The 11,607-nt window shown below is 49.3% G+C and overlaps 1 pseudogene; it reads left to right on the top strand.

Moving 5' to 3' along the window:
* The first annotated feature begins 5,643 nt into the window (after nucleotides 1-5,643).
* Nucleotides 5,644-6,586, top strand: LOC102913245 (small ribosomal subunit protein uS2 pseudogene; annotated as a pseudogene).
* Nucleotides 6,587-11,607: the final 5,021 nt, after the last annotated feature.

Raw genomic sequence — 11,607 nt, 5'->3', positions numbered from 1 at the left:
CTTCTGAGCTGTTGGGGTTTCTTTGGGGGGTGTGAGGGGTTGGTTGGCCTGGAGTTGTTGGTGCCACATAGTGGGTGGGGTAGGGTGGTCTTTCCAAAGGTGAAGGAGACTGGGAGTGTGTGACCCGTGCATGGTGGAGGTAGGCAGGGCTTCAGATTCGAAGCTGGTTTGCTGGCTCTTGGGAAGACTGCCTGTGGGACAGTGAGGTACCAAGGGATCAATTAAGAAGGGACTGAAGACCCTGCCTTGTTGCTGAGCCTTTTCTGGTTAGTAATTGACAGCTGGAGCCTTGAGGTGTGCCAGGACAAGGCCCCGGTTCACAGTTCAGCTGTGACGACAGCCCTGTAGGGCCCAGAGTCCTCTATTTCTGTTCCAAGTGACACCTGTGACATTACTTACATAGGTAAGTCTGGTCTCATTCTGCAGGACGTTTGGCGACCAGTCCCATCTTGTGGATCCCTGGAAGGGAATGATAAATAGGGCCACGTGAGAGGAAGATGGGCGCTGGAATTCTTGAAGAGGAAACAGCCACTCAAAGCGGTGCCCTGGTGGAGTGGAGAAAGGGGCATCCGTATCTGTACTTGTTCCCAGGCCTGAGGCTGCCTCTGGCCAGCTGAGAAGGGTCTCGGAGTCAGTCCCTCCCTCCAGAGTACACGCACTGGGAATGAATGCAGGGTGCCTACCTGGTGGAGACAACAGCCCAGCAGTGGGGGGCTTGTCCACTGTGGTGTGTTGCCGTCAGTGCCCCCGTCCCTGAGCCCAGTAACCTTTAGCCTGGGCCCAAGGTGTAGCTGTCAGAGCCTTCGCTCAAATACAGACTCCTGGGCACCATGTGTAATGGTGTGCCCTCCTCCAACCCTTACCCTGACCGCTTCTTTCTGCATCGTCTCTGCCAACCCGCCTTGCTGATTTCTCCGCCTACATCCTCTACTGCTTTATCTTGAAGCATAGCTGAGCCCATCTGTAGCAAGTGCTGGAAAAGTATTTCCTGGCCAGATGGAAACAGCCTTCGCCAGTCATGGCAGCCCCCTTGATGCGGGTCACCTGGCCTTCTGGAAGAATCTTGGAGGGATAGCAAGCTTTAGACCATCTTGCTTGCCAGCTCTGGAAGAGGAGTAGGATGAATTTCATTTTTAAAACATTGCTTTCACATTGTTTGAGCCCTCAAAAGTGGTCATTAGTCAAATGATTTGGGGATGAGCAAACTGAATTGTCCTGAACCCACTCAGCTGGTAGCACTGCCAGAGTTCCAAGTTAGGTGGCATGGAGGGTGGCGGGTTCTCATGGGTACACCTTAAGGTTTAGGCCTGGCCCTAGTCATCCATGGATGACTGTTGTGCCTGTAAAAGGTTGAGGAGGGCCAGCAGAGTGCCAGGTTCCTGCTGTGGCTGCCTGTTTGTGATACATTGTGATACACGCCTACCTCGGTTAGGCTTTTTTTTTTTTTTTTTTTTTTTTTAAACGAGCTGAGGACCGAACCCAGAGCTTGCACTTGCTAGGCAAGCGCTCTACCGCTGAGCTAAATCTCCAATTCCTCGGTTAGGCTTTTTAGAGTGTCCAACATGTGAAAGCAGTGTTGGGGGAAATGTGTGAGGTTGTCTTAGCTCCAGCCTGTGTCCACTATGCAAATGGACAAGTTGTTTGGCCTTTCTGGTCCATAATCTGTATAGGAAGAAAACGATGCTTCCCTAAAGTGGATTGAAATGAAGGTGTCTGCCTAAGAAATCTGAGGAGACAGAGTTCAGGGGTGGGGTGGGGATCAAGATCATTTTCACACACATAGTGTCAGCTTTCCCCCCTCCCCACACACTTGCACACATCCAGGAGAGGAAGTCCAGGACCAGAAACATCTAAAGTCACGTGGGTGCTAGGACAAGCAGTGTGTAAACTTCGACAACTGATTTACAGGCAGGCTTGATCTTGGTTTGAGGTAGCAGGAGGGACTGGTTTGTCGCTAGGTTCTGGGTCCCCTACGGAACTCTGCTGGTACACAGCTCAGTGGATTTTAGTATATCCCAGATACACACTTGTGCAACATCAACTCCAAAGCCTACCCTTTAAAGAACCCCTGCAGCCGTTGGTAGTCAAGTCCCACCCCTTTCAGCCTTTAGAAAATACTAATCTACTGTGTGTCCATATGTGAGCTCGGAGGTTGGCACTTGGTATCTCCACTTGTCTTAATTTCTGAGACACAGTCTTACTGAGCCTGGAGTTTGCTGATTTGGCTAGACTGGGTGGCAGTGAGTCCAGGTTTTATCCTGTCTCTGCCTCCCCCGTGCTGGGGTTACTGACTGGCATGTGCCACTGCATCTGTTTTTTTGTTTTTTCCAATAAAAAATTAAAAATTATGGTGGTTTTGCATGTATGCATGTCTGTACAACGTATATGTCTGGTGCCCATATTGGCGCCCCTGAAACTGTAGTTATAGTTGCGAGCTACAGTGTGGTTGCTGGGAGTTGAACCCAGGTCCTCTGGAAGAGCAGTCAATGCTCTTAACTGCTGCGCCCTCTCTCCAGCTCCTGCACCTGATTTTTTCTTTTTTAACCCGGATCCTGGGAAATCAAGCTCAGGTCCTCAAGCTTGCGTGGTGAGCATTTTACTGACAGCCATCTCCCCGGCCCACTAATCTACTTTGTGTCTCAGAATTTGCCTATTCACATTTCACATAAGTGGGACCAGGTAATATTCAGAAGCTAGCCTTTGAGTCCAGCTTCTTGGTGTGTTTTCATGATATGTGAAATGCCTCATCTTTCTGGCCAAGTACTAGTCCATTAAATAGACTCACTACATTTGGTTCATCCGCTGAAGGATTTTTTTTCTATTGTGAATTGTGCTGCTACGAGCATTTATGTCCGTGTGTGTGTGTGTGTGTGTGTGTGTGTGTGTGTGTGTGAATCTTGCAGCTGCATGTAGTTATCACATCTGCACAGCCAGTGTAGCAGAAAGCAGTGATAGTGAATAAATGAGTATCACGATTCTGGGACTCCTTTAACTGACAGGAGGGTTGGATGTGACTGGACCACACTTGGCCAACCACCCCCCCCAGGACCCGGTATTCCAGAACTACAGAAGGTCAATTCTCCCTCTTTATTCTGCAGCTAGTGGGTTCCCCACTTTAGCCACAGTTGGTGTTAGGATAGTTGGTATTTCCAACCTTTTAGAAGCAGCTGGTACCGGGCATCACTGAAAGTGGCTGTGTAGTACTCCGGTACAGTGCTGAGGGCTGAACACACTAAATACTGTTTGAGGAGGGTGGCCTTGAGTCTCTGCTTGACTCCATCAACACAGTCCTTTGAATTCCTGGGACTAGCCATGCTTGTTAAATGTCTGGTCTTCTTCTTTTGGTGAAAACCAATCTTCAGCTTCCCAGGGAAGCGAGATTGTCTTTGACGATTTGTATAAAAGCTACTTCTTCTACTCTAGAAACAGCCAACAGCACCAGTAGTCTGTCTTGTCTATTGACTAGCTAAGTCCCTTGCAAGGACTTGCCTTAGGCGGTTGTGGGGGCTGGCTAGGCAAGGCTGAAGTCTGTAGAGCAGGCTGTGAAAAAAGACAGCCTGGGAGCTCAGGCAGACCTCTCATAGGTAGTGGCCCCCTGGTAGCCAGGACAATTTTTTTTTTTTTTTTTTTTGAGACAAGGTTTCTCTGTGTAGCTTTGCTCTTCCTGGATCTCACTCTGTAGCCCAGGCTGGCCTCGAACTCACAGAGATCCTCCTGCCTCTGCCTCCCGAGTGCTGGGACTAAAGGCATGTGCCACCCACCGCCCCCCCTCCCCCAGGATAATCTTTTTTTTTTTTGTTTTTTGTTTTTGTTTTTGTTTTTGAAGACAGGGTGCCTGTCCTGGATCTCACTCTGTAGATCAGGCTGGCCTCGAACTCACAGAGATCCGCCTTAGCCAGGACAATCTTATTTGCATATTGTTAGCTGACTAAGTCACATCTGCCAAATGGCTTCCTCACAGCAACCTGCAGTTTCGAAGTAACCGGTAAAGCTCAGCCAGCTCAACGCGATGGATCTTCCCAGTGTGTGTCTTTTCTGCTTGGTCCCCACACAGCTCCTTAAACCCAGTCTCTACAGTGGGAAGCAGCCTGGCTTCTGCCTGTAAGAGCACAGCCACCCTGTGTAAAACTGGAAAGAAGAGCCCTGAGTAGTGTCCTCTCTCCTCCGTCTGCGGACTTCAGCCGTGAGGTGCTGTTCTCAACACACGAGGGCAGGTGACGAGGGGAAGGGGGGGAAAGGTGTGCAGCAGGTATACAAACATCATAGACAAAGTCCTGGGGGGCGGAGTGGGGGGGCGGGGTGGGCGGGGCTTCCGGGCCCAGCCGCTCTGTCACTGGCTCTGCACAGTGACAGCCGCAGGAACAGCAGCCCAGACCTGTCACAGAGATGCCTCTCTCAGGATGGGATGGCCTCCCATCCAGCGGTGTCGGGGACCCTCAGTGACTGGGTAGCTCACTCAGCACACCACTCACCAATGGAGGGCTTTTATTACAGTTTGGTGTGATCCTGGATGGAACCCAGGGCCTCATTCACAACAACTAGACAAGCACTGTGCCACTGCATTGCAACCCCAGGCCACAAGGGACAAAGATGTGGACTCCAAAGAGGCCCCCCAGGTCTTCAAGGTTCGTTTTCAGCTATGTGAGCGGCCCAATCAACAACTGACTTTGACTTTGACTAAGGGAAATCTTGACATGGCCCACCTAGGCTACTGAACCCCCAGAAATTGCACTGAGGTCTCGTGTATTAGTGACCGGATTTCCTGTGAAGCGCGGTGATCTTACTAGTACTACTTACTGTGTGCTCACTGGGTCCCGTCGGTTTAATGTCAGCCATGGAGTGGACCAGTGTGACATCTGGTGGAAGGACAGGGTCCCTGTGAGGTACATGATGGCAAGGCTGGAGACGTATTCTCTAGATGTAGGCCACTGAGAGTGCTGGTGTTGACTGGGGTGCAATGGCTTCTGGTCTTTACAAACAAGTTTTGAGAAAGGCATTTGCTACTTTAAATGCTGTGCATCAGACACCCGGGAATGTGTTGAGCCGGCCCTTTTCCTGGGCAGATTAAGTCATCCCATAGTTTTGTGCTGGGAACTGAAGCCCCGAAGTCCTGTTTTTCTTTCCCTGTTTTTTTGTTTGTTTGTTTTTTTGTTTTGTTTTGTTTTTGTTTTGTTTTGTTTTTTTGAGACAGGGTTTCTCTGTATAGCCTTGACTGCCCTGGAACTTGCACTGTAGACTAGGCTGGCCTCAAACTCACAGAGATCCATCTGCCTCTGCCTAGGTGTACGCCACCACCACCTGGCTTCTTTCCCTGTTTTAACTGTATTAGTTACTTGTTGCTGGGACAAAAATACCTGACCAAAGCCACTTAGGGAAGGGATGGCTTCAACTTGTGGTCCCAGGAGCCTGAGGCAGCTGGTCACATTGCCAGGAGCAGAGGAGGAATGCTCATGCCCATCTCATTGTATTTTCTTGAGTCTAGGATCCCAGCCCATGGGATGGTGTTGCCCACAGTTAAGGTTGGTTTTCCCACCTCAGTGACCCTGGCGAGGCTTGCCTTCTAGGTTATTTTAGATCCTGTCAAGTTGACAGTTTCTATGGTAAAATACCCAACAAAAACAACTTCAAGAGAGGAAGTCCGCGCTACTCCGGGACGGGTCCATACGGCGTTGTTCTTGATTCCCGTCGTAACTTAAAGGGAAACTTACACAATGTCCGGAGCCCTTGACGTCCTGCAGATGAAGGAGGAGGATGTCCTCAAATTCCTTGCTGCAGGAACCCACTTAGGTGGCACCAACCTTGACTTTCAGATGGAGCAGTACATCTACAAAAGAAAAAGCGATGGCATCTACATCATTATCCTGAAGAGGACCTGGGAGACGCTGCTGCTTGCAACCCGTGCTATTGTTGCCATTGAGACACCTGCTGATGTCAGCGTCATCTCCTCCAGGAACACTGGGGCAGAGAGCTGTGCTAAAGTTTGCTCCCGCCACTGGAGCCACTCCAATTGCTGGCCGCTTCACCCTGTGACCTTCACTAACCAGATCCAAGCAGCCTTCAGGGAGCCGCGGCTTCTAGTGGTGACTGATCCCAGAACTGACCACCAGCTCCTCACAGAGGCATCTTATGTCAACCTGCCCACCATTGCGCTGTGTAACACAGACTCCTCTACTCTATGTGGGCATTGCCATCCCATGCAGCAATAAGGGAGCTCACTCAGTGGGTCTGATGTGGTGGATGCTGGCCCGGGAAGTACTCCGCATGCGTGGCTCTATCTCCCGTGAGCATCCATGGGAAGTTATGACTGATCTTTACTTCTAAAGAGACCGAGGGGAGATTGAGAAGGAGGAACAGGCCGCTGCTGAGAAGGCTGTGAGCAAGGAGGAATTCCAGGGCGAATGGACTGCACCAGCTCCTGAGTTCACTGCTGCTCAGCCAGAGGTGGCAGACTGGTCCGAGGGTGTGCCCTCTGTACCCATCCAGCAGTTCCCTACTGAAGACTGGAGTGCCCAACCACTGAGGACTGGTCAGCAGCTCCACAGCGCAGGCCACCTAGTGGGTTGGAGCCACCACTGAATGGTCCTGAGCTCCTCTGCAGACACCTGAGCAAAGGGAAAAAGGTGGAAGGAAAATAAAGTTCCTACAAGCTAGAAAAAAAAAGAGAGAGAGAGAGAGGAAGGGTTTATTTGGTGATCACAGGGGAAGGCAAAGAAGGAACTGGAAGCAGCTAGTTCGCACCCACAGTCAAGAGCAGAGAGGCACGAAATGTGTGCCCCTTTGCTGCGCTCAGCCCTTCTTCTTGTACAACCCAGGACCAAGGCCCAGGACAATCCAGCATTTACATCCCAGGGAATGTGCTTTCCTTAGGGGGGGTGGGGGGGTGGAGGGGTGTTCTTCCCACCTCAAAGTAGTCAAGACAATCCTCCACTCACATGCCCACGGGCCAACTTAATTAGACACCCCTGTGACAACCTCCTGACAATTCCAAGTAACCATCAGAAGAGGATGGTGTGTACCTTTGATCCCAGCACACGGGAAGCAAAGGAAGGTAGATCTATGGGATCTGAGGCCAGGCTGGTCTACAGAGCAAGTTCTAGGCCAGCCAGGGCTCCACAGTGAGACCCTGTCTAAGAAAACAGTAACCATCACAACTGTACCCCTTGTCAACATCACAGATGTGTCACTTTAAGCCACAACTTTCCACCCCTTGTTCCCAAAGTCTTATGTTTACCTCATAAACTATAGTTCAGCTTGTCAAGTCTCCTTAGTGTCTTAGTTAGGGTTTCTATTGCTGTGCTAAGTCACCATGACCAAAAGCAACTGGAGGAAAGAGTTATTCGGCTTACACTTCTATGTCACTGTTTATCATCAAAGGACGTCAGGACAGGAACTCAAGCAGGGCAGGAACCTGGAGGCAGGAGTTGATGCAGAAGCCATGGAGGGGTGCCACTGACTGGCTTGCTCCCCCTGGCTTGCCCAGCCTGCTTTCTTATAGAACCCAGGGCCCACCAGCCCAGGGATGGCACCACCCAACCCTCCCCATCAATCACTAATTAAGAAAATGCTCTACAGGCTTGCCTACAGCTCAGTCTTATGGAGGGAATTTCTTAATTGAGGTTCTCTCCTCTGAGATGACTCCAGTTTGTGTCAAATTGACATAAAGTTAGCCAGGACACCATAGTCTTTAAAAATTCCAGTATTTCAGCTGGGTGGTGGTGACACATGCCTTTAATCCCAGCACTCAAGAGGCAGAGGCAGGTGGATCTCTGTGAGTTCGAGGCCAGCCTGATCTGCAGAATGAGTTTCAGCACAGCCAGGGCTACACTGAGAAACCCTGTCTCAAAACAACAACAAAAATTCAATATTTTAAAAGTCCAAACTCGCCGGGTGGTGGTGGCACACGCCTTTAATCCCAGCACTTGGGAGGCAGAGCCAGGCGAATCTCTGTGAGTTTGAGGCCAGCCTGGGCTACCAAGTGAGCTCCAGGAAAGGCACAAAGCTACATAGAGAAACCCTGTCTCAAAAAACCAAAAAAAAAAAAAGTCCAAACTCTCTCCCAATTTTGAGCTCAAATAAAATCAAACAAGTTTTATACTTTAAACATACACTGGAACATAGAAACTTTCTTATTCTAAAATGAAAGGCCAGGGGCAAAGCAAACAGACAGTATTCTGAAGCAAAACGGAAACCAGCAGGGATAGCGTCAAAGCTTGTAGTTCTAGTGTACAGCATCTGGATCTTGTAATGCAGTGTCTGGGCTCCAAAAGGATTGGGTAGCTGTGCATCCCCCCACTCTCCCCCCCTACTCCCCTGCCCCCGGCCCAGCTTCTTAGGCTTAGACTGTGTACACTCCACACCTGCGGCTTGCTCTGGCAGACGTACAATGGTCCTGACATCTCCAATATCGAGGTCTCTATTGCAACCATGGCTTCACCCTCACATCACTAACCATACAATATCCTTTTAGGGCCCCTCTGCCGGAACAAAAGTCCTGTCACAGAGTGCCTGGCCTCAGCCTCTCTCCATGACCCCTTTAATCCTGCATCTTTGCCTTTGAAAGCAGTACCATGTGGATAATGATTTTGATGCCACCAACTTGTGCTGCGAGCTTGAGATAAAGTCTGGCCCCGTGGACCTCAGCTGTCTCCATTTCCTGGTGTCAGCCCTGGAGAAACAGTTTCTCTGGCAGTTACTTCTGAGCAGCAGAGAACCCCTGCACTTTGGGCAAATTCAGATCCCTGTTAAGAGGGAGCCTCTGATGGGTGGGGGCCTTCCTTCAGGACATCTTTTCCAGTGTCCCAGTATGGCACTCGATGTTTCACGTCTGCGGTGCTGATTACGGCTGCTCTCTCAGCATCGGCCAGAATGCTCCCCCGTACTGAAACTCCCTCTGCCAAACAAAGGAGTCCATCGCTCAATTCAGCTTCATTCAGAGTCTCAGGTCAGGCAGAATAAATCCAGATTCTTGGTCAGTGCATCCTGTAAATGGTCCCTGTCCCTGTCCCTATTAAAGTTCTTGTCCCCACTGGATTCGAGAGCTGGGCCTTCACAATCACCATCTTTCAAGCTCCTGCTAGAATCAAATTCTTCTTCCAGCGTTTCTAACCCAATACACCGAATATTTTCACACACACCCCCCACACACAAAAAAAAAGGTTCCAAAGCCTTAAAAGCCACATGACAGCTCTATCGTAGAAAAAGACCCCACCCCTAGGCTACCTATTTCTATTTCTGTTTCATTCTGTGACAAAATACCCTGGCAAAAAGCAAGCCAGGGGAGAAAGGGTTCATTTGGCTTCTAATTCTAGAGTACAGCCCGTCATTGCGGGGAGGCCAAGGCTCAAAGCAGTCCGTCCCATCTACCCTCAGGAACAGAGAGGGACCCACGCATGTGCGTCCACCATGCTCATACCCCTGTTGACACTCAGATAGGCTGGGACCCAAACCCAGGGAATGGCAATGCCCAATGTGTGGAACTTCGGACCTCCGTTAAGGCAGAATCTAACAAACGATGGTTTAAGGTTTTTTGGTGTTTCTACCACAGATGTACAAAAGCAGCGCATGGTCAGGGGAAAACACACTTGAAGCCCGATTGTTGGTCTTTATCAGTGACGCATATTTGAATTCCTTGAGATGCTGACCTGTGGCAGACAAAGGCAGTTCCCAGACAGCTTTGCACTCACCAGAGTGGACAACTGCTCTGGAGAGAGTGGGTGTGATGGTCTTACACACACACACACACACACACACACACACACACACATGCACACACACCACATGCTTAGGACTCCCTCATTCCTTAAGCCATATCTACCTCCCTTAAGGTGCCATCCTGGTTATATAGAGACATCACTAGTAACTAGTTATGCAGCTGGTTATAGACATTGGATGTGTCAATACTTTCTAGTGTCTGTGTCCCTGGAAGGCAAGGCCTTGTCTTGACTCTGCTCCTCTGCCCTTTGCTACTGCTCACTCCTCAGAGAAGCAAAGTGATCCATGTGTCTCTAGCCTCACTGGGTATACAATATTTTTCATTCTTAATGAAAAATTACATTTATTTATTTTATTTATGTGTGTGTGTGTGTGTGTGTGTGTGTGTGTGTGAAAGCACTTGTGTAGGGGTCAGAGGGCAACTGTAGAAGCTGTCAGTTCTCCCGACCCACCACATGGGTCCTAAGGATTAACCTCTGTCATGGCCGGAAGTGCTTCCCTTCACTGAGTCATCTCACTGGTTCCGCACAGTCCTTTTTGTTGTTGTTGTTTGTTTTGTTTGTTTTTGTTTTTTGAGACAGGGTTTCTCCGTATAGTTTTGTGCCCCCACAGCCAGGCTCCACACAATCTTTTAGATGGAAAAAAAAAATGAGCCAGGTGTGATGGTGTCGCCTCTGATGCCAGCATTCCTGAGGCTGAGGCGGGAGGATCACAAATTCCAGGCCAGCTCGAGCTGAGCCACAACTTATTTTGGCGCTAAATTAATTTTGTTAGACTGTATTACTTGAGTATAAACCAGGCGTTGATGTGTGCACAGAGCTCTTTAAGCGATGGATGTGAACTAAATGCGAATTTGCAAATGAAATACAAAGAGAATTGCAAAATTATGAAATTCAAATGAATGCCACTAATGCTACTCTTTTTTCCCCCCTTTGTCTGCTTCCAAGTTACAGCCCCTGCGAAGAATATGTGAGGACTAGCAACTCCTATGCGTGACCCTGGCTTCTCGATGTAGGCCAGGGTAGCCTCGAACAGGCTCTCTTAACTCCTAAGTGATTAAGGGCATGCCCCATCACATTGGCTGGATGTTGCGTCTGCACTATTTAAAGTTTGGGTCATAAACTTTGTCTATAAAGCTCATAAAGTTGGGCCTCTACGGGCAGCCTATGTTCCTCACCTGTGACCTGGGGATGAGAACTATTGTGTCAGAGAGTGATACTGTAGGCAGAAAGGCTTCACCCCATTTTAGCAAATGTCAGGAGAGGACCTGCTGTGGGTCAGACGCTGTTTTCTTGCCATGTCTTTTAAGACCTCCTTTTCCAAGTAGCGTCTGGACAGTGCCCTCTCTGGTCCTGGCATTCTGTTCAACTTTTAGGTTTCCATCTGTAGTTGTGTGGTAGTTGGAATGAAAATGGCCCCATGGGCTTATAGGGCCTGGCGTTATTGGGAGGTGTGGCCTTGCTGGAGTGGGTGTGACTTTGTTGGAGGAGGTGTGCCGCTGGAGGTGGGTTTGGTTTTGAGGTCTCAGAAGCTCAAGCCAGGCTTAGTGGCTTGCAGTCTTTTCCTACTGCTTTGGATCAAGATATAGAACTCTCAGCTCCTTCTCCGGCACCATGTCTGCCTGCATGCCGCCATGTTTCCTGCCATGATGATAATGGACTGAACCTCTGAACTGTCAGCAAGTCCCAGTGAACTGTTTTCCTTTATAAAAGTTGCAGTGGTCATGGTGTCTCTTCACAGCAATAGAAACCCTAACTAAGACAAATTGAAATTCAGTTTTGTTGATCATTAACCAAGTTCCCTGTGCTCGGAAGGGCACAGAGAAGTGGAACTCTAACCTGCAACTACCAGCTTTGTGCTTTTTAAAAAAAATTTTTATTATTATTTTATTTTACA

This window comes from Peromyscus maniculatus, chromosome 8 (assembly GCF_049852395.1).
Source record: "Peromyscus maniculatus bairdii isolate BWxNUB_F1_BW_parent chromosome 8, HU_Pman_BW_mat_3.1, whole genome shotgun sequence".
In the NCBI taxonomy this organism is placed as follows: domain Eukaryota; kingdom Metazoa; phylum Chordata; class Mammalia; order Rodentia; family Cricetidae; genus Peromyscus; species Peromyscus maniculatus.
Note: the sequence above shows the minus strand (reverse complement) of the source record. Positions and strands in the feature narration are given on the sequence as shown.